This window comes from Pinus tabuliformis, chromosome 3_2, assembly GCF_031772625.1.
Source record: "Pinus tabuliformis cultivar Carrire ecotype Pingquan chromosome 3_2, CPIR1, whole genome shotgun sequence".
Classification (NCBI taxonomy): domain Eukaryota; kingdom Viridiplantae; phylum Streptophyta; class Pinopsida; order Pinales; family Pinaceae; genus Pinus; species Pinus tabuliformis.
Genome location: NC_142302.1, coordinates 54457113 through 54481437, shown reverse-complemented (window position 1 = coordinate 54481437; position 24325 = coordinate 54457113). Strand labels below are relative to the sequence as shown.

At 32.5% G+C, this 24325-nt stretch overlaps 1 pseudogene across 1 annotated transcript; it reads right to left on the bottom strand.

Moving 5' to 3' along the window:
* Positions 1 to 13539: 13539 nt before the first annotated feature.
* LOC149179773 (protein CYPRO4-like) lies at positions 13540 to 21649 on the bottom strand (annotated as a pseudogene). Its single transcript, XR_016256878.1, has 8 exons — positions 20631 to 21649; positions 18365 to 18427; positions 18148 to 18210; positions 17985 to 18041; positions 17331 to 17398; positions 17145 to 17226; positions 15721 to 16913; positions 13540 to 13823 (listed from the first exon to the last, which is right to left on the bottom strand). The product of XR_016256878.1 is annotated as a protein CYPRO4-like (transcript).
* Between the last annotated feature and the right edge of the window lie 2676 nt (positions 21650 to 24325).

Genomic DNA, 24325 nt, shown 5'->3' with positions numbered 1-24325 from the left:
GCTCCACATGCATGAATTAAATGGTTTTTCAGATAATTTCATTAAAAACAAAATCAACATCATGCAAGGAACATACTAGCAAATCAATGCTTTATATTTCATTATTTTCTATTATATTATTTTAGAAATTAATTTAAAACTAAATTTATGTCCAGTATATTTCACACTTAACACATGGCATTAATGTTAAAATCAATTGAAGACATCATCATTAATTTAATGTGTCAACAATTTTATATTTTATCATTAAAAGCATATTACTAAATCAATGTTGTTTTGTAACGATTTATAATTTTGTTTAAATATAAATACTAATATAAAGATATTTGTTTTTCTTAATTTTAAATAAAGAAAAATAGATTATCTTGCATACTCAAATAAGAAATGATGTCACATACCCCGGTAACCTCGCATGTAAGAGCAGGGAGTTAGAATTTTTTTATACAAATTACCCACAAGTAATTATCAAATTCACAGCTTCACAATTCATCATTAACCATTAGATATAATGTTCATTAGTACATCAAGTAAATTGCAATAAAAGACAGTAAGTTGCATAACCATTAACCACCACTGTGGTAGCATGAACTGTCTCATGAATCCTTGCATCCATTTCATGATTTCCTTCACCATATTAATTAATCACATACTTGGACATTATGATTATCTCATCAAATAAAGAACCATCATCATCAAGGATTCAACATCATCAAACTGATACAAAAGTCAATCACACCATTGAACACCGATATACCCTGGAAACCTCGTAGGGTGAAAACCATCAAACGTTTAATCTTATTATTAAATGCTCGTGAGGGATTTCACCCCTCACTCAATGGCTTATAAGGGATTCCATCTCTTAACCATTGTTATAAAATTATTACATTGCATTATCTTTACGTTATCACATAACTAGCTAAAAGCTAATACAGTTTCCATGTAATCTTTTACTTACATACCACCACAATGCAACATTCCTTGTGGCATGATTGTTCTAGCAATGTACGATCCTGCAACTCAAACTCATCTGCATGGACCATTAATCCTTTTCCTGCCACAAGGTTAAACATCACTTTCCTTTGGCACCATCCACCATCGTTTCCTATCAATGTAGTCGTCAACAAGCTTGGCAACAAGATTAGATACCATATTAATCAATCAATAAGCAACCTCTAAAAGAGATCTTTTAACTTCTACTCATATGCATGAGCAAGCATGACATACTATATAACTAGTACATATACTCAAGTAAATATTGTTTTACCTCCTCAATGTTTATTTACACTAATGCATAATTTTCTTAAGAGTTCCAACCCATTAGTTCTACTAACATGTATAACACAATCGTTATATCTTCATACATGTAATAAACTACTATTTCTATGCTTAAGCACATATGTTCTTTTCACATAGTTATTTTTCGAGAACTCAACATAGTCTCTCTAACATACAAAGAACATAACTCCATATCACAATGACTATTCTTTGTGCATAACATAGCATATCATATAAGCCCTTCTTTAATGTATGCAATACATATTCCCTTCACTAGAATACTACCATCATTTCATACAACAAGCCACATACTCCTTTCTTAAAGGAAGTCATTATAACCTCATTTCTCTATCTTCCTATATGAGGGTTTCTCAAGCTGCCCTTTCAAGAAATTATTAAAGATATCCATCTTTATGCATAAAAATCAAGACACCAAAACAAGGTTTACTTATGCATCCAAAATCAAGAAATCAACACAACTCATCTAACAAGACAATCTCTTCAAGAGATTATTGTTTTCAAGAAAGTTAACATGATCACTTTCTCTATGTACACACAAACTCATATTTCCAAAGTCACAATAGCTACCTTTATGTGCATGCAGCATGTGTTTTTTCCTAACACAATTACTTTTACTTCAATGCACATAGTCTTTTCATGAACAAGTATGGATTCTTGCTCTTGCATGAACACTATTCATGTGTGTCTTTTAAGGAAAGAACCTCTATTTTTATTTTCAAGAAAACTCTCATAAAAGCCTTCATCTTCATACATGAAGTATGCACTCTTTTTCCGAAAAGAAACTATAGAAATGAATATCTATGTGCCTAGAAACACATCATTAGCTATTTCTATCATGCATGTAATGCATAATCATTTCACAAGAAACTTAGAGATTAGCTAGTATCCCCATGCAATAAAGCATATATCCCTTCTCAATAAAATCCAACTTAACTGCTATTTCTTCTATAAGCGTTCATTAAAATACTTTCTTTACCAAGAAAACATATAAAATATTCAATCTTTTACCGCATGCATTAACATATTTTCTTTACCAAGAAAACATATAAAATAATCATCTTTTACCGCATGCATTAACATATTTTCTATTTTCTTTACCAAGAAAACATATAAAATAATCATTCTTTCACTGCATGCATTAACATATTTTCTTACCAAGGAAATTTATAAAATATTCAGTCTTTAACTGCACCCATTAACATGTTTTCTTTACCAAGAAAACATATAAAACAATCAATCTTTATTGCATGCATTATCATATTTTCTCTACCAAGAAAACATATAAAACAATCAATCTTTTACTGCATGCATTAACATATTTTCCTTTCCAAGAAAACATATAAAATAATCAATCTTTTCACTGCATGCATTAAAACATTTTCCTTACCAGAGAAACATATAAAACATTCAATCTTTAACTGCAAAAGGCAACCACATGATATTTTCCAACCGTTTAATAAAACACAGCTTATTATTCTCTATAAAGAGTGCAGTTACTTATCTGATGGTGTAAAAACACCGTGCCTTGCGGCGGAGGAAGCTTGGAAGCTATAACGGTCAGCACCCCATCCTGACAGGCGGTAGAAATGGGCTCTACGTTGCAGTCAGCAGGCACAGTGAACTCTTCTCATGAATTTTTACTCGTGCGCCAGGCCAGCATGAAACAATAAGCTCAGTTCCTTTACCGTGGCGGGATTAAATGGCTCTTCTTCAAGCCTGGAGAGTTTCACTTGCTCTCAAAACAGAGTAGACCGAATCCAATATATTTAACATCTGAGCAGCGTTATAGATCAAACACGCAAGAGTTATCACTGACCGACCCAATTCTGATAAACAATTTGAGAAATATTTGCTGACTGAAAATGGCGATTAAAGTCTTTCGGTGATTAAGAAAAAGAATCGTATTAACCGTTCCAACATTCCCCTTATGAGAACGTCCAAAAAACTGTAAGCCTCGCTCGCCTATTCCCTTCGTTTCTCATTCAGTTTCTGAATACCAAGAATCAGTTTCATAACTAAATCTTAGCTATTTCATAACTGTTTAATTTACGCTAAGTTATTACCGTAGGGATATTACATACACCCCCCCTTAACAAGAACACTGTCCTCGGTGTTCATCTCTCATTGGGAACTTGAGATTTTACTCATGGTATAATCATCTAAACTGCACAAAAAGTGATCCTTCCTCTTTAAAATCAAAGATTTCATTTCAAGAAATGACTACAACAAAATAGTAATGATATAAGCATAAGAAAGATCAATATTCATAAGCATTCATAACTGCAAAAATATGCAAGTTCTAATTGCCAACACTTGGCCCTTATTCAAATTCAAAAACCAAACTCTATATCAACTTACCATTACTTACCATCTACTCTTGAAAATCATGAGCACTTCCGCGTAAGCATTTTAATAGTGGTTGGACAACCCATCAACCCTCCATGGTAAGTAATCCTGTAATGTATGACAAACAAATTCAATCGCATTAGTCACAATATTCTGAGTCAAATGAGATACTTTTAACTATCAATCAATTGTGCAATGTTAGATGATTTTTAAATCACAGTACTTTTACAAGTACATTGAAGAGCTCATCACTGCTCCACAAGCACACTAAATTAACTCTCACTAAAGACATCCACAGAGTACTTCTAAAAGTACCAAAAGAGCACCTAGCTCTCTAATCATCAAACAGTCAATTACTGCATCAAGTGAAAATTTCCTTAGCCCCTACTAAGACGTTCACAAGATTAATAATTCAATAAAGGAATTAAAATTTCCAATAACTCCTTATTGAGCAGTAAGCTCATTTCCCGTTAAATGTGCATGACATTTTTACACATCTATATATGAAATTCATTTTTAATATAACATATAGTTGATTAGTTAATTTCCTTAGCTATGAGAACCACAATAGGCTAAAGAATTCCCAACCCATGGACTGGATTCCACAACCAAATCAAGTCATTTTCACATCCAGACAATGTCTTTGATAGAGACCTTACCAGGTCTAACATGGAATTCCACTGACCAACCAGCTCAAGAATTCCAATGAGCACATAAACTCTTTTCCCTTATTGAGATAATTTATCTCTAAGGAGAAGAAATTCAGGCAGACAAGTACCATCAACTCCTCCGGGCAGGTAACGACCATCAACCCAAGGCATTCTAGCCTTTCACAATCCGGGCAGACAAGTACCATCAACCCCTCCGGGCAGGTAACTGCCATCAACCCAAGGCATTCTAGCCTTTCACAACTATCTGCAACTGTCTGGCATGTTAAATTTCTGTTTCATCACTCTTTCCCAAAGTAATTGACATAATGAACCATTTAATCATTATCATTAACAAAACAAACATGCATGTATATGATGCATCTACACTTAACCCTCAACATGGGTTCACAACATCTAGATTAATAGGAAACACAATTGGCATACATGTTGTAGGCATTCTGATTTCCAAATAACACAATCATGCATATCATATAACCTTATTCTTTCTCATTTATGATAGCAATTCTCATTGCAACATTTTACGTGACGAGTTTTTCTTGTTGCCATTAAGCTACCACTACTTAATCCCATTAGCAACATTAGTTATACATATGCATCCTTTTAACAAGTATTCACTTCCCTAATCTTTTAGTTTGCGGCACAATACTATCACGCATAAAAGTATATGCAAATATTCATTACTGTATAGAGGTCAACAATAGTTGAGCTAACAATCTAAACATTTTCCAATTTCCCTCAATGTATTGCCATCAACAGACCAATACATGAAGTAACTACCACAATAACTTGTTTGCGAATTGTGATAAACTTAAATCAAATTCAATTCATGCACATAAGTGCTATTAGTTAGTCAGCAACACTAACCAATCACAACTACCAATCATCTTAATGAAACCATGGCAAAACTTAATCAAAATTAGTTATGACAATCAAGTCTCGCTGCTTGACTCATTACATGTTTTCAATATCTAAGGGGTTCTTCTAATGTCCTTTTAAAACAATTTGTCATCCTATTCAAGGATGCTCCCCATAATTTATATTCATGCATTGCCTCATTAAATTTTGTTCATTGTAACTTCAATCTTGTTCAATAAATGCATCATTGTTATTGCCATATTTGCAAATCAAAAGTTGGTAGTTGATTGTCACTTTCCTCAATGAGTGTTCAATATTGTTCATAAGTATGACACGAGTTTTATTGTCTTTTATCCTCATCAGGAATCCAATGTCATGAACATAGTTATGCAACAACTTTTTTTACTTACTACTCAAAGTAGTTTAAACACGAATCACACTTATCATGCCGAAATTAGTGTACTACGTAAATCAATATGTGAATGGTTAAACTCATACCTGAGTTAATGCTCACTGGTGGCATACCTAAATTTCTTTTCCACTTACCAATTCCCAAAGGTGCCAGTACTGCAACCTTTAGCTCTGATACCACTTGTCACATACCCCGGTAACCTCGCATGTAAGAGCAGGGAGTTAGAATTTTTTTATACAAATTACCCACAAGTAATTATCAAATTCACAACTCCACAATTCATCATTAACCATTAGATATAATGTTCATTAGTACATCAAGTAAATTGCAATAAAAGACAGTGAGTTGCATAACCATTAACCACCACTGTGGTAGCATGAATTGTCTCATGAATCCTTGCATCCATTTCATGATTTCCTTAACCATATTAATTAATCACATACTTGGACATTATGATTATCTCATCAAATAAAGAACCATCATCATCAAGGATGCAACATTATCAAACTGATACAAAAGGCAATCACACCATTGAACACCGATATACCCTGGAAACCCCATAGGGTGAAAACCAGCAAACGTTTAATCTTATTATTAAACGCTCGTGAGGGATTTCACCCCTCACTCAATGGCTTATAAGGGATTCCATCCCTTAACCATTGTTATAAAATTATTACATTGAATTATCTTTACGTTGTCACATAACTAGCTAAAAGCTAATACAGTTTCCATGTAATCTTTTACTTACATACTGCCACAATGCAACATTCCTTGTGGCATGATTGTTCTAGCAATGTATGATCCTACAACTCAAACTCATCTGCATGGACCATTAATCCTTTTCCTGCCACAAGGTTAAACATCACTTTCCTTTGGCACCATCCACCATCGTTTCCTGTCAATGTAGTCGTCAACAAGCTTGGCAACAAGATTAGATACCATATTAATCAATCAATAAGCAACCTCTAAAAGAGATATTTTAACTTCTACTCATATGCATGAGCAAGCATGACATACTATATAACTAGTACATATACTCAAGTAAATATTGTTTTACCTCCTCAATGTTTATTTACACTAATGCATAATTTTCTTAAGAGTTCCAACCCATTAGTTCTACTAACATTTATAACACAATCGTTATATCTTCATACATGTAATAAACTACTATTTCTATGCTTAAGCACATATGTTCTTTTCTCATAGTTATTTTTCGAGAATTTAACATAGTCTCTCTAACATACAAAGAACATAACTCCATATCACAATGACTATTCTTTGTGCATACCATAGCATATCATATTAGCCCTTCTTTAATGTATGCATTACATATTTCCTTCACTAGAATACTACCATCATTTCATACAACAAACCACATACTCCTTTCTTAAAGGAAGTCGTTATAACCTCATTTCTCTATCTTCCTATATGAGGGTTTCTCAAGCTTCCCTTTCAAGAAATTATTAAAGATATCCATCTTTATGCATAAAAATCAAGATACAAAAACAAGGTTTACTTATGCATCCAAAATCAAGAAATCAACACAACTCATCTAACAAGAAAATCTCTTCAAGAGATTATTGTTTTCAAGAAAGTTAACATGATCACTTTCTCTATATACACACAAACTCATATTTCCAAAGTCACAATAGCTACATTTATGTGCATGCAGCGTGTGTTTTTTCCTAACACAATTACTTTTACTTCAATGCACATAGTCTTTTCATGAACAAGTATGGATTCTTGCTCTTGCATGAACACTACTCATGTGTGTCTTTTAAGGAAAGAACCTCTATTTTTATTTTCAAGAAAACTCTCATAAAAGCCTTCATCTTCATACATGAAGTATGCACTCTTTTTCCAAAAAGAAACTATAGAAATGAATATCTATGTGCCTAGAAACACATCATTAGCTATTTCTATCATGCATGTAATGCATAATCATTTCACAAGAAACTTAGAGATTAGCTAGTATCCCCATGCAATATCTCTTCTCAATAAAATCCAACTTAACAGCTATTTCTTCTATAAGCGTTCATTGAAATACTTTCTTTACCAAGAAAACATATAAAATATTCAATCTTTTACCGCATGCATTAACATATTTTCTTTACCAAGAAAACATATAAAATAATAATCTTTTACCGCATGCATTAACATCTTTTCTATTTTCTTTACCAAGAAAACATATAAAATAATCATTCTTTCACTACATGGATTAACATATTTTCTTAACAAGGAAATTTATAAAATATTTAGTCTTTAACTGCACCCATTAACATGTTTTCTTTACCAAGAAAACATATAAAACAATCAATCTTTATTGCATGCATTATCATATTTTCTCTACCAAGAAAACATATAAAACAATCAATCTTTTACTGCATGCATTAACATATTTTCCTTTCCAAGAAAACATATAAAATAATCAATCTTTTCACTGCATGCATTAAAACATTTTCCTTACCAGGGAAACATATAAAACATTTAATCCTTAACTGCAAAAGGCAACCACATGATATTTTCCAACTGTTTAATAAAGCACAGCGTATTATTCTCTATAAAGAGTGCAGTTACTTATCTGATGGTGTAAAAACGCCGTGCCTTGCAGTGGAGGAAGCTTGGAAGCTATAACGGTGAGCACCCCATCCTGATAGGCGGTAGAAATGGGCTATATGTTGCATTCAACAGGCACAATGAACTCTTATCATGAATTTTACTCGTGCGCCAGGCCAGCATGAAACAATAAGCTCAGTTCCTTTACCGTGGCAGGATTAAATGGCTCTTCTTCAAGCCCGGAGAGTTTCACTTGCTCTCAAAATAGAGTAGACCGAATCCAATATATTTAACATCTGAGCAGCGTTATAGATCAAACACATAGGAGTTATCACCAACCGACTCAATTCTGATAAACAATTTGAGAAATATTTGCTGACTGAAAATGGCGATTAAAGTCTTTTGGTGATTAAGAAAAAGAATCGTATTAACCGTTCCAACGTTCCCCTTATGAGAACGTCCAAAAAACGTTCCCCTTATGAGAACATCCAAAAAACTATAAGCCTCGCTCGCCTATTCCCGTCGTTTCTCATTTAGTTTCCGAATACCAAGAATCAGTTTCATAACTAAATCTTAGCTATTTCATAACTATTTAATTTATGCTAAGTTATTACCGTAGGGATATTACAAATGATGTACTTTTTTTCTTTTTTTTTACATCTCTCACTCCAAAACAAGATAATTCATCTAAATTTTCAATACTTTCAATTTCATAATTACAAATTTCCAATAAATAATCACATTTCCGAAAAATTTATATTTCAAATTTATAATTATTACTAGTTAACCAATTTTATAATATATAACCTATATGTCTTACATTCTTGTCTTGGTTTACTTTTCATTTAAAAATTATCAAATATATTATCATATCTAATCATCATAATTTTAGATAAATATAAATTTTCTTGTCTTGGTTGATTTTCATTTAAAAATTATCAAATATATTATCATATCTAATCATCATAATTCTAGATAAATATAATTTTTCAACTCTTTAGTTCACACTTATTCAAAAGTTAATAAATGTTTGAATTGACTTCATGGCCAATAAAGTACAAATTAATAATAAAAATAACATATTTGATGATGATGATGATGATGGTTAATGTCCGCTGAGACCAAACATTGGTCTATCGGACCTAAAGAAACAAATTATTTATTTTGATTTAAGATTTTATTCCTATGCTCAAAAAGCTTGGAGAGAAACGCCCCCAGCTCACTATAATTTTGACATTGTAAAAGGCTAGGAAGGTCAGTATTGTAACAAAGATTGTGAAACTGAGATCTGATGTGGTTGTACGCGGGGCACTCTAAGAGGAAGTGGTTTTCATCTTCGATGTTCCTATTCTCACATATATGGCAGATCCTTTCCATCCATGGCATTTTAGGAACTACCCAACAACCTGTTTCACTATGGAGCTCATGAGAATTCATTCTAATCGTTGCTATATTAATTTTCTTCTTTGAGCTAGTTAAAATAGAGAGATACTTTTGATCTTCTAGGACGGGGTTGATGATACTTTTGATCTTCTAGGACGGGGTTGATGACCTTCTTATAATAACTTAATAATAACATATATTTTAATTTAACTATATTTAAACTAAATATTATGTAGCACGTGTTGTCTCTTGGATTTAGTTCTTAATTAAAAAAAATTGTCATTTACTTCCTTTATATTCTATTTATCATAAGTGAATATTCCTAAACAAAGAGTTATTCTTAACTACAAAGTTACATAATTTGTATTTTTTATTTTTCGTTTAATTTTATTTATTTATTTCATTTTATTTTTATTTCAAATTATAAAATGTGTGATATTATTTTTTTTTGTTTTAATTTTTGTTCAACATTTTTCCATATGCTAATAAAATCTTAAGATATTTAATTATCATTACCAAAATCCCATATGCAATCGCATCAATTCTCTTTTTCTTTAAACAAATTGACCTTATTCACCCTTAACACTCTCAATTGCATTGTGAAAATGGAAATAAGTTTGCCGGTCGACAATTTGTGGTGCTCACTCTAATTAATGTATATTAATGATTTAGACTATATCATTTTATTTATTGAAACCACTCAACATTATTGAATTACCGATTTTTTTTATCAAGTGGGTTTAGAATTTCTCTTTTCCCGGAGAGAAAGCATTTGCTTTTGAGCAATGTAGGGACTTAACAGAGTGTATGCAATAGAACATTATTATGTTCAGAATTGAATATTTACAACCAATTACAATACGCATATTCTAATATGATTTTTTCAACGGAAACGTTTTTCTATAAATTTTAATTTAATTTTACTTTCAAAATTTAAGATGATAAATTTATTTGATTGCTGGCTAAACCAATTATGATTTTTTAAATAAAATTTTCATTTTATTTAAATTAAAATTAATAAAAATAAATAAAATATTAATAAAAATAAAAATCCATTTTTTTCCATAAGAACCCTATTTTGCCCAATACAAAACAACCAACATAAGTGTTAATTGTTATGATAAATTCTAAAATATAAAAACATTTTACTGATATGTCAATCAATATTATTTCTATTATTTAATCCATAAAGTGTAGACTAGTTGGTTTGTGTGTGATTTTGTCCACCACTAGATTTTAGGTTAAAATCTCATATAGAAAAGTTGAAAATAGAAGCCAGACATCCTAGTGATAAGATCTCATTGTGGATTGATCATTCTTCTTCAATCCAATAACCTAAACTCAATTTAATCACAAAAACAAAAAATATATTACTTTCATCACTTTAAAGTATCAAAAACACAGAATTAAATGTTTTTCACTTTAATCAAACCAATTCAATACCTCTAACAAAATACCTTTACTAAAAAATATATCAATAAATTTTAATATATGAAAATTTAGTTATATTTTATTAATAACATGCAAAATGTCTTTTCTAACAGTAAGTATAAAAACACAAACTTAAATGTTTTTCTACTTTAATCAAACCAATTCAATACCTCCTAACCAAATATCTTTACTGAGAAATATATCAATAAATTTTAATATATGAAAATTTAGTTATATTTTATTAATAACATGCAAAATGTCCAATGTGTTTTAGCTTTTTTAAGATGTTTTTTTTTTTCAAATAATTAAATCAAATAAAATTTAAGTTTAAAATTAAAATAAATATATTTTTTATAAATTATTTTAAATTTATTAAATATCAAAAAAATCAAATAAAATGTAAATCTTTTTATGTTTCAAAAAGTAAATTAAAAAAAAAAATCAATAAAAAACGCATTATTTCCATTAAAATTAAATCTTTTTTTATGTTTCAAAATGTAAATTTGAAAAAAAAATCAATAAAAAAACTCATTATTTCCATCGTTTTAAAGTATCAAAAACACAAATTTAAATGTCTTTCCATTTTAGTTAAACCAATTTAATGTATCTAGCAAAGTACGTTTACTAGGAAATATATAAGTAAATTTTAGCATATGATTTTAGTTATATTTTATTAAACTTGCCGGTGGGCATGGTGTTTAGGTATTTAGTTTTGTTTTGTATTGCGTGTTAATTTATAATGTTAAAAATTTAATTTTTTTTGGTTATTATTTAAATTTATTTATGTGTAAAGAGATTAGTTGAGATTTTATTATGGGCTCTTTATTATTACGGGTTTTTAGTAATTGTCATTTTTTTTCAAGACAAGTTTTCTGTGATAATCACATCAAAATTCATTTGTCTATGCGCTTAGAATCATCCAATGTGGTTCATCCCGTGTGTGGTTCATCCATTTCTGTTAGTTACTAATTTTTTTCTTTTTTATTTAATTTTTGAATTTTTTTTTTCTTTTCATTTTTCTATTATTTCAATTTTATGAATTATAATTTTTCTCCATATTTTCAATTTAAAATAACTTATTATTATATTAAAAATATATTTTAATAAATTATATATGTGTGTGTGAGAGAATATAAACAATATTAGTTAATCATATTTGTTAATCTTTTAACGATGGCATTTAACAATACAATATTTTATTAGTTGTTTTATTTTTGTGCTGAATTCTTTGTATTTATTATTTTTTAGTTTAATTAAGTTATATTTAAACAGCGTGTACTAACTATTATGTAACTCTGATTAATAACATACAAAATATACTTTCAAACATTTTATTTACTAGCAATTGTCCCAAAAGGTACAAAGAGAGGCCGATAGGATTATTAAATTGGAATTGTTGAATTTCTCTAGAAGAAATGTTAGTTCAAACCTAACGGATGAGCATTTTGAGCTGGCTGAAATCTACCCCATACTAAATTGTAGAATGTCTCTCGACGCAATAAAAATATGTAATAATAACAATAATAAAGTGATAATGATCATCAACAGAAAATAATTAAAGAACAAATAAACAAACCAAAAAAACCTATCAATTCTATTAAATAAAATAGCAATCCTACCTCTAAAATTTTAATATTATAATTAAACAATTACTCATAACATATAAATTTATTAATATTATATTTAAAACTATCATTATACATGAATCATATATGTTTTTACCACATATATATGATCATTCTGCAGTGACAAAACAAGCACTAGAAACAGATCATAAATAATTAAATGCATATCTAAGAATTTTTGGCATACACATTTCTTAGACCTATACAAACAAATATGGAGTAAAAAATTACACAAACAAATATGAAATAAAAAATTACATAACCAAACTCTTAGAATTAAAACATAAAACCTTAAAAACAATGAATACATTAATAGGATAAATTGTGTATAAACAAACTATTCAAAAAAAATGAGTCGATCACAGCAATGAAATCTTCCACTCAAGCTCATTTTCTTATAAAATCGGGCAGAATGGAGGCCTTGGTTAAGAAGCAGAAAAAAATCAATAGAATAAAATATAGCTCCCTCCCATGTGACCATGAACTTAAGCTTTTATAGCTAGTAATAGCATGCTACTCAATCTACCAGATCGCCATCAAATGCATCTCTTCTGAATTTTCACGACAAAAATATGCATACCATTCAAAAGCCTCTCCATTTCCTCGAATTTCTCCATTATAAACTGTCAATAGTTATATAAAATGTCAATACTGACCGTCCATTTGAACAAAATAAGAATTAAGTGACAAAGTTAGCATCTGGTGTCAAAATCAATTCATAACTTTACACAGACTTACAAGCAGCATAGCTCATGTTCATCACTTTACACAGATTACAACAAGCATTGCTTCAAACGCACCAAATGCCCAATCTCTCAGCTATACAACAGATTATAAATCTATAAAGAATTTAGTTTTACTCCACTCCAATAAGGTGTCGAATGTTATATGCACAAGCCAGTACAACTGTTTATAATTCATCACTTGAGTTAATTGCTCAACGCCATGATTAGTGTGAAATGGATGTTATTGTTAAGATGCTATGCTGAAAGAGCTCACTTTCTTTGGTGTTGCAACCACAAGTGGAGCTTCTAGAGAATTTGTAATAGCAAATTTGTCATGCATAAATTTGCTATCCACAATGGATACATCTTTTGGAACAATCTTGTAGCAATAGCAGCTTTTTAGCCCATTTTGGCCCTTGTAACACACATGATCGTTGTTTTTTACTTGACGGAAGTTCCAGATGACAGAAAATTTACCAACAGTGGCAACTGCATGGCGCTCCTGCCTTCCACTCTCAGTAACCTGCAGTGATGAAGAGAAATAGATGTCAGAAATTAGTACACTTGAAGAGCTAATAAAGGTTATATTGCAGGCCAACGGTCCTATAAGTTCAATTGCTACATGTTATGAAGTTGAAGTCATTTTTTGTGTACCTTATCCCTTCATAGACAATTGCTAACTTTTAATACATTATTATTTGTTTATAGTGGTGATATTGAAAAAGCATATGGCCAAATTTTTGTGTATCTGTAAGGCCATGTTTGAAATTTGTGTTTGGGAGAATCAAGACCTATTAAAAATTAATGGAACAGTTTGGGGAATTCATTTTTCTTGAAAGAAAGGTGATGAGCCATGTAGCAACAAGCTGAGAAGGTTTGCCAAGTAAAATAGGATGTTTGGTCTGAAAATTAAAGATGCTATTTTAAAGGCCCCACAAATTACTGGATATTCAACCAGATAATTCGACCAAGCAACAAAACGTTGAAATTCACCATCTTGTGCCCGTTGAAGATCTCAAACTTTGGTTCCAGGTGCAGAGACTAATTTATTTTAGAAAAGGCTAATTGCATGTTGGCCGCATTTCCATACCATTTCTGTACCAGAAATATTACTGTCCAGAAACGACACCAAATTTGGATAGTGCAGTTCATTAAGAGAAACGGATTTGTTGTACATAAAAAAGTCTTAAACTTTGAAAGAAGTCCCCAAAAGTATTAATGAAGTTCTGAGCAACTTAGGTACTCTGTTTTTTATTTTTTTCATACAATATCACTGCTTTTCAAAACATCATAGTCTAATTCTTCTATGTTTGGTTCTTTCTCAAGCATATTTTTTTTTTATCAATTTTGTCTGGAATCCAGGTGGGATTTATTGAAATCACAAGTTTGGGCCGTGAAGGCGGCTAGTATCCCAAGGGTTTTTCAGGGCACTGAATTGATTTGTGCATTCAAAAATGAATTTTAAACAACAACAAATCACGATATAGTCAAAGATTTATCACTAGATTCTGTTTGGAAAAACTGGGTTTTAAGCGAATTGAATCCATTTATACATTAAAAAAAATAAAAATTAAACAGCAACCAATAACAATCTGGTCAAAATTTGCATCTCCGAATTCAGATGAAAAAAAACTAAAACTTAGAATAATTAGGCTGTGCCCTTTCAAAAAAAATTTGCTGGTTTAGAAAATGCTTAAATGTGACCAAACACTAGTACAACCCCATGGCTAATAGCTGCCCTGGCTTATAGAAATTTGTTCAATTTTTGGTTTACAATTTTTTTTTTATCAATTTTGTCTGGAATCCAGGTGGGATTTATTGAAATCACAAGTTTGAGCCGTGAAGGCGGCTAGTATCCCAAGGGTTTTTCAGGGAACTGAATTGATTTGTGCATTCAAAAATGAATTTTAAACAACAACAAATCACGATATAGTCAAAGATTGTATCACTAGATTCTGTTTGGAAAAACTGGGTTTTAAGCGAATTGAATCCATTTATACATTAAAAAAAATAAAAATTAAATAGCAACAAATAACAATCTGGTCAAAATTTGCATCTCCGAATTCAGATGAAAAAAAACTAAAACTTAGAATAATTAGGCTGTGCCCTTTCAAAAAAACTTTGCTGGTTTAGAAAATGCTTAAATGTGACCAAACACTAGTACAACCCCATGGCTAATAGCTGCCCTGGCTTATAGAAATTTGTTCAATTTTTGGTTTACAATTTTGCGAGTGCAATGGATAGAAACATTCATTAATTTACTTTTCATGAAATGGAAACCAATGATTTTCAATACATACTTTGAAACAAGTAGTAGTTGGAGTTCAAAATTGAACAGGACATTAAAGTCAAATAAACAACATAAGGGGAAGAAAAACAATACAAATCAGAAGACCAAAATGCATATTAGTAACACTTACCCAAGAGAACTGACCACCATGGAACTTATCCTTTCCAGCCAAATGTGCATCCACTGGAGTAAGCTTGAGCAATCTCGGAGCTGGAATCTTGTGCCCCTTCCGCCCAGAAACTCCTGTCTTTGACTGTCCATCTTTAACCGTGAAGACAGTACTGATAAGAATAAGATAGGTATTAGTAGTCCCAAGAATCCACTTCGCATCATAAGTAACATCAACATGTGTGATCGGTGATCCAAGAGCTGGAAACGCTGTTTTTGCCACCCTCATAGATGTTTTCCCATAAAGCCGAATCTTCCCATCACTGGATCCAATCACCACGCATCCATCCCCAGTAGTTGCAAAGCACTGAAAATTTGTACCTCTCGCAAATTGATGACCATTGGCCCAATTCGAAACCGTGTTGTCAGACTGTTGAACAATACCATGCCTATCCCTCATATCCCACCTGCACAGCCTATTGTCATCAAGCCCCATGAAGGTCGACTCTGCAGCATCCAACTGTGCACCCTTGCTAACATTTGTAATATCCCGCATCGTGATGGGAGTCCCATCCTTCTCAAACTTCCATTCTGCCACAACCTGCCCAGTCTCAATATCCAGCTGGTGAACCCTTGCAGCATGAGGCTTGCCCTGCTTGGCAGGGCTCATCAACATCATATTGGTCTCTGCTCTCATGAGAAGACCCTTCTTCGGTGTAGAGTAATAAGACCCATCACCCCCCAAATCCCCCTACCTGAACTTCACAGACATGCCCTTCCCATGGATCCCATGGTGCAAATTCTTGGCTGCCTCAATGCCAGTCTCACCGACCAAAAAGCTATGACCCAGGGCACCCATGGCCAAGCTCTGTATACCACCATTAGTAGCCTCCTCAATCTCTTCATTCAAATCCCTATCCTCGTCCTCCAGCCCCAAGCTCTCCTCTGCATCTTCCCAGACAGAATCATCTGCAGTCTGGGGATTAGCCCACCCCATGAAATCCTTCCCAAACACCTTAACCTTGTTTTCCTCAGTAGCCTTGAGCAAATAAGTATTCTCAAACATACAATTCTGAAACTCTGTAACAAAATCCATGTACCCTTCACGATACAGAAGGCCACCCCATATAGTCATGATCGAAGCCAAGAAGCAGAAAAACCCATTCATAGATACAACAATAACGTGCACGCTAGGAGCTATGATAGTCCAATGATCTGACAGGTTTAAAGCATGGGAAAATCAACCCTCAAGAAGCCACAAATAACTTCGCAATAAAATATAAAATATAAAAGCCTGCATGCCGCCTTCTTCATTTAAGAGTCTTCAGCGCTGGAAACAAATCATTACCTATTTTCCAGATAATTCATAGTAAGATTAAAATTGGCTATACCACAGTATGAAGTCAGCCCCGCTGAGACAGATAAATGTACATTGAGAAATCTTACCTCCAAATCCTGGAATAATCCCAAATTGAAGTTCTGGAAACCCAAGCTGTGCTTTTGGGGTTGAAATACGAGCATGACAAGACTGTGTAAATTAAATACATCCATGATAACTCAAAACATGTAAGTTCCCAAAATTCCCCTTCCAAAACATAAAATTACAAGAGATGGACAATCATTGCCACATACCATTGCTAATTCTAATCCACCACCAAGCGCAAGCCCTTGAATAGCAGCTACGGAAGGTTTCTTAGCCTCTATAACAACACCAAAAGGCCAAAAAGGTCAGAGCCAGAAAAAAAGTTCCATCCTAAAAACACATAGAATCCTTTTCCAAACTTTCAGGGGTGCCTAAACATCCATCAGAATCTTAATTTTTTTATGTTAACAATATCAACATATCCAGCTACGTATTACAATACAGGAAAACATGTAGAATCCTTTACCAATACATTGATGAGTTCCTAACTATGCTATAAGAATGCTACTTTTAACTGTACCATCAAATCCAACTATACTCTACAATAAGCCTAGGTATCCATATTTTGGCACATTCCTAGAAAAGCTCAAAATGTCAAGGGTATGATAATTTCACTTTATAGTATTCAAATAACATATGGAAAATAACGATCCAACAAAATGTCTTTTACAAGAATTGATAATGTTTTTTGAAATGACAAGTCAAAGTAAAAGCAACATTCCTCTATCTTATACATTATTTGTGGATTTGATAATAGCTAACATTCCCGAGATACAGTACCCCCACTTCAGCCTTACATATCACCAACAACTTGCAACTTTAGTGAAAACAAAAAAAAAGCAACATATATAACAAACGCCTACCTTCAATAGTATTGATCATAAGATCAACAGAAACTCTACCCAAATGTGACAAGTTCCCTGCTAGATACACAGTTACAGAGAATTGAATATGAGCAAACATGGAAACCTTTGAAACAATCTGCAACAGAATTTGAATTTTGTATGAAAACTTAGTTTGGCATACCAGTCTGTTGTACTTCCTGGAGAACGTTGATGTCAAAACCACCTGAGAATATGCTTCCATTACCTAAGAATGCCAAAACAGAGACATAGACATGAAATCATCTCGATTTTTGAACAGAAGCATTTACATCTCTCTCTATATATATGAATATATATAAAGATTTATAACACCATTGAACATTTAGTACCGTTTCCATCCCTTCTGCAAAGTTGCATACCAGTGACAACAATGGCCTTCACATCATTTCTCCTCATTGCTTTGTCATATTTTTCTTTCAAGCCTGCAAGAATTGTAAATAAAACCAATTGAATGGTTACTACAGATATTAAGTTAAATGGTAACACATATGCTAATGCATTACTTACACCCAGATATCAACACACAAATGCGTATGTCATTAAGCCTTCTTTTTCAATGAACATAAAATTATGACGTAGTCAACTACTTACTGGACAGTAATATGATGAATTTGGTAAGGTTGACCTATGATTTCGAATTGGTATGTGCAAATTAGTAGGCCTTGGAGGATTGGTTTGCATTTTATAATCATTTTAATTTGACCTTATCTGTCCTATCCTCATATGGCAGAGCTGATATCAGTTTGCTTTGGGAAAAAGCCATGATGCCCTTTATTTCCAGCCACAGCACAGTTTCTTTACTGCTGAAGCATTTCTCAGTTTCAATTTGCCTACTGGTGCATGTGATGCTGTTTGCAAGGCATAGGAAAATAAACCTTTTCTGCCACTCCCATGCCATTGCTGACTTGTTGTGGCCCATCAAGGGTGCTCTTGCTGGCTGGGGTCTGATGGACTTGAGTTGTCTCAAATCTGCATATCCTGTGGGGATGTGGTGTTTCCCCTCACACCCCTTCAACATTTTATAGGTAATAGTTAATAGGTTAGTTGTGCTTCCTGACCAGACATATGTCACTCCTTCGCATGATGCCTGAAAAGTTGCAAAGGAATAGTTTGATTTCTGTTTCACTACCAGGCACATGCTGCACTCTTGCATGGCGTGTTTAATATATACATGTGTGCACTAAGACACCCTCTCCGATTTGAGTTGAAAACAAGTAAAGATGAGCAAAATGACCCCCGAATATGCCTTTATAGATGCTCTGGTGAGTTTATTCCGGTTTGACTTAGCAAGACTCACAAGGCAGACCGCACAACAAGTTTTGACCAAGTATGAGTTGACATGCTGAGTATTTTCCATGAAAACGAGCTTTTATCAAGTTATCCTGGGGTTGACCATTTTTTTCCAAGACTTGACCAACTGGGTTGACTCGACTCACCGGATCATTCAGACTCAGAGAGATCAGGTAGACTCAGCAGAGTCTGGAAACTATGATGGGTGGACAATACAAGGTTCTCTTCTACCCTAACCCTCCGTTATTGTTCCATTGCTCTAGCAAGAAAACCTGATCAAGGGCAGGCTCTTCCTTTTCACAAACCCCAGGATGATATTATACAAATGCATAATAGTCATATGATAAATAAAAATCCTCAAATCCACCCCTCCACTGTATTTGCAATGAGACCTAGCATTCGCTCGAGCCGCAATTCATGCCAAATCTGCTTATTTAATCATTATCTTCAAATCTTTTGGTTAAAACTTAAAATTAAGTACAATGTTGCAACCAGGGATCTCCTATCATATCTCTCGATGAATGGACTGCAGAGATAATCCTCTGCCACAATGTAAATGACCTGCCTAAAATATGGAGGATTCTAAACAGAATTAAGCAGAATTTGCAGATCTAGTAATTCTCAACACAGTAAATCACGAACCAGAACCCATCTCAAACAGTTATACCTATTTCTCTGTTCCAGTCAAACACACGCAAACATGTATGTGTTCATGCACCAGGCTGTGGCCAAGAGGCAACTTGGAGCAGTTGTCGTGAGGATGAACCAGGTTCAAATTCCAGTTTCCTCGCTCCCCCTGCCTGATGGATAGCTGTGTAGTATTTATTGTAGCTCTACTGCAATGATGATCCGACGCCTAGCTGCCGATATTGTACTGGTTGTTGCTATTGTTGCTTAGCCTCAGGGCTGTTGGTCTATTTGTGGCCTGGCCGCCGCAGTGAAAGAGGTTTCAGACCAACCAATCATGACCTGTTTCCAATGGGTGTACTACACACACAAGGCTGTGAACTATTGTGGAATTATCATCAATGCTCCCCAGTCCACACACTTACCAGATCTATAAACCACCCTGCGCTATCAAACTTTACTATTTATTTTCAGGTGTGTGTGTGTGAGAGTTGTGGGATTGGACCTATTTTAAAATCCTAGATCTGTGGTCAAGAATTTCTGTTTTCAAGTTCCAAGAGAAAGATGGCAAAGCCCTGCAAGCGGAAGAGTATCCGAAAAATGCACCTTCAACCAAAAACTGATCTATAATAATAACGAGGCCTGAGATTCCAGACTAACTAAATAGACGTAAAATTATTAAAAAAATGATAGAAATGAAATCCTTACCTTTGGGCCATTGTGCAAGGACGCTTTCCTTCAAGGTGGCAACAGTGGTGGCAGATAAATATCTTCTGGGACCAATGTCTGTACCATCATGGAGCCTGAACTTCACCTCCAAATACTCTTCCCCTGACATTTCTCAAAATACCCAGATCCTGGTTCAGAAAACCCTCTAAAAGCAGCTTAAAACCCTCAGTTTGGGAACCCTTGTGACACCTTAAAGGGTAACCCAGAAAAACGCTATTACAGGTTTGGGTTTCCTCAAAATAAAAAACTATGATAACATCTATCGCAGATACCCTTCATAAAACACAGCTTCAATCTACAAACTCCACCATTTGTAACACCCAAAAACTCTTCTGTTTGAAAAAACTTGAAATCAAGGTCTTGGCAATATTGACCTTCCTGGAAGCAAAACAATTCTAACCCAGAACTACAAAAAATGGAAAGACCTGTCAAACACTAAATACAGCCTGATCCTACAAATAATTGAGGCAATGATGCATCTTGCCTGACTATTTATTGATCATTACAGCGGCTCTAAGCCGTGTCATTGCCTCAATGTGCACTAAATTATTCAACCCAATGTGTGTATATACGCCTCTTGGTTTTTTCAATCCCATTTCTTCTTTACAACTGAGCAACGCGGTGCCTGAAAGGCTTGCTGCACGAACTCAGCATACATGGCCCTTGACATCCTCACAGAGACATCTACCATCTCCTTATTGCACAAAAACTTCTCCATCCGAGACGCCGCCCTCATGGAATCCACGTCCCGTTCATAAAAGGCCTCCACCGCCTTAGAAATCAAGTGCTCATCGTGCTTCAAAACCTGACCCATGCTCAGAGAAACTCGAACCCTGACCCTATGCATGTTAACCCTTCTGAACAACATCGCTAGCTCTGGTTTGCACAAAACCACCCGTGAGAGCCCGCAAGGATTCCCATACTGAGGGTTTCACCGGCAAATGGAACGGAAGCCCGCGGGTTCGAGTCCAATAATAGCGCACACAGTGGCATAACAAATGCGAAACTGCAAATGCAAAATACCCAAATGTCAATTTGCTGTTAATGACAAGTGTCAACGTCGGAATGAAAAGGACGACGAAAGGTCCCTTTCAAAGGAAGGCCTATCGGCCTAAAAATACTATATGATTTAATTAACTTTTATTTTCTAAATATTTTTTAACATATTTTTTTTCAAATAATTAAATGCACATCTTTTCTATGTTTTAAAATATAAAATTTAAAAAACAATTACCGTTCAAAAATTTTAATCCTTCTTGCAAATTAATAAACCTAAAATTAAAACGAATTTAAACTCATTTATATTAAATTGCATATTGTTATTGTGTTGTTAAACCAATAACATTTTTTAGTTGCAATTATGTAATTATAATAAATTATAATTTTGTAAAATGAATATTATTTACTAATTTTAATTATAATATTTGTTTTTTTAATTTACTAATTAGAATTCTCATAAGAGTACAATAGATTTGATTTTTTAATTTTTATTTCTTTCACTTCAGTCTCATGTTTATAATAAATAAATTTCTTAGAATGGTTTTTTCTAAGTAATAATAAAAGTCTAATATTTTCATGGTTTTTTTGTGTGGCTAATTGTTTGGAGTAGTAAAGGCTATTTTGTAAATGATATTTGTTGATATTTTATTTATTTATTTTTTAATTTATTGATTAGAATTTTCATAAAAACACAATAGATTTGATTTTTTTTATTTTTATATGTTTTATTTCAGTTTTATGTTTATAATAAATAAATATTTTAGAATAGTTTTTTCTAAGTAATAATAAAAAACTAATATTTTCATGGTTCTCTTTTGTGTGGCTAATTTTTTTTTTTTTTTTTTTAAATGTGGTTCACGGGCATTCAATGAGTGGCCGCTACGTCCACGTAGAGAAGCGGGGCAGTTCCACCCGAAGGGATCTGGCGGTCGATCATATCAGGCCTAACCCCGAGGGCGTCGAGGAGATTTGAGAAGCGGGGCAGTTCCACCCGAAGGGATCTGGCGGTCGATCATATCAGGCCTAACCCCGAGGGCGTCGAGGAGATTTGACCGCGTGACCTCCCAACTGGGAAAATGCTTAGCAACGGGAACTCGACCATTTGAGCTATCCCTTGGGGCTAAACATAGATTGTGTGGCGAATTATTTGTAGTAATAAAGGCTATTTTATGAATGATATCTATTGATATTTTATGTGAATGATATTTATTGATATTTATTATGAATGATATTTATTAATATTTTTTATCGATAATGTTTATTAATATTTTTATAAATAATATCTATTAATATTTTAGTATTATTAATTTTTTAATCTTTATGCCTCACAATACATAAGTGAAAAAAAATTTAAAATAATTAACTTATATCTTATAGAAAAAAAGATAAATAATAATAATAAAAAAATTATTTAACCACTTCCCTAATTGCAAATAAGACAACAATTCACAAACAAGAATGAAACATGAAGAGAGTTAATGTGTGTTGTGTTCCTAAAACATGAAGCGAGTTAATGTGTGTCCTATACATATTAGGAAGTACTTGAATATTCCAACATTTGTGAATATATATATATATATAAAATTCCTCTCTAACATCATGCTTTACTAGAATAATCATATTATTATATATACACGATTGATTTTTTTTAATTGTTATTTTTCAAATGGAATTTTATATATATATTTATATTATATTATACTAATTATATAATGAATATTAATATAATTATTATAGATTTATTTTAATTATGGATCTAGCAAGATTCTAGAAGGATCAATTTTTTTGAGTTGGAAATTTTTTTATAATGCATAATTTAAAATTTTGCACCTTAAAAAATTACATCTCTATAAAGACTTGATAGATGATGGTTAAAATGAAAATCTCTCTATATAGTCCATTCAAAATTATCCCTTAATACAAGAGTCAAAATGTAAAATAATAATACTTAAAATGCTATTATTATTATTATTATTTTAAACCATACGTAAATTTGCCACGTTGAAATAATTTAGCTAAGAGTAACATTGAAATATTTTATTGACAATAGGCATTGAATTTTTTAATTATTATTAATATTTTTTAAATGCCACATTAATTTTATATTAAGAATTGAATTAACATCATCCTCATATTACTATTATAAGGAAGGAATCAAATCTTTTTACTTTCAATTAATTCTTCTCTTTGCACATGGAAATATGTTATATGAGAGTGAGAGTGAAATATTTTTACCTTATCTTCTTTGGTATTGGCAACAAAGCAAGCACAATTAGAGTGAGACTACATTTTATAATACTTTTAAGTAAAACTAACCAAATAAATATGTTTGTTTTTATTATTATTATAATGGACATTATCTTTTTAATTCATAGAATATTTTATTTTAATTATTTTAAAATGAACATGTGTCAACTCCACAGAATTACACATAACTGAACCTCTTGACTTAATTAAAAATTCAAATTTCATAAATAAAACACAATTTCATAGTATTTCAAACGAGTTGACTTTTTGGAAACTTTTCCAATATGTTTTTTTGCACTAATTTCTCTAAAATTCTGCAGGAATTTATTGAAATCACAAGCTTGATGGGTAACCCCCTAAAATCCTGCAAGAATTTATTGAAATCACAAGCTTGATGTGTAACCCCTCCAGAATCAAGGTGCCCTAAG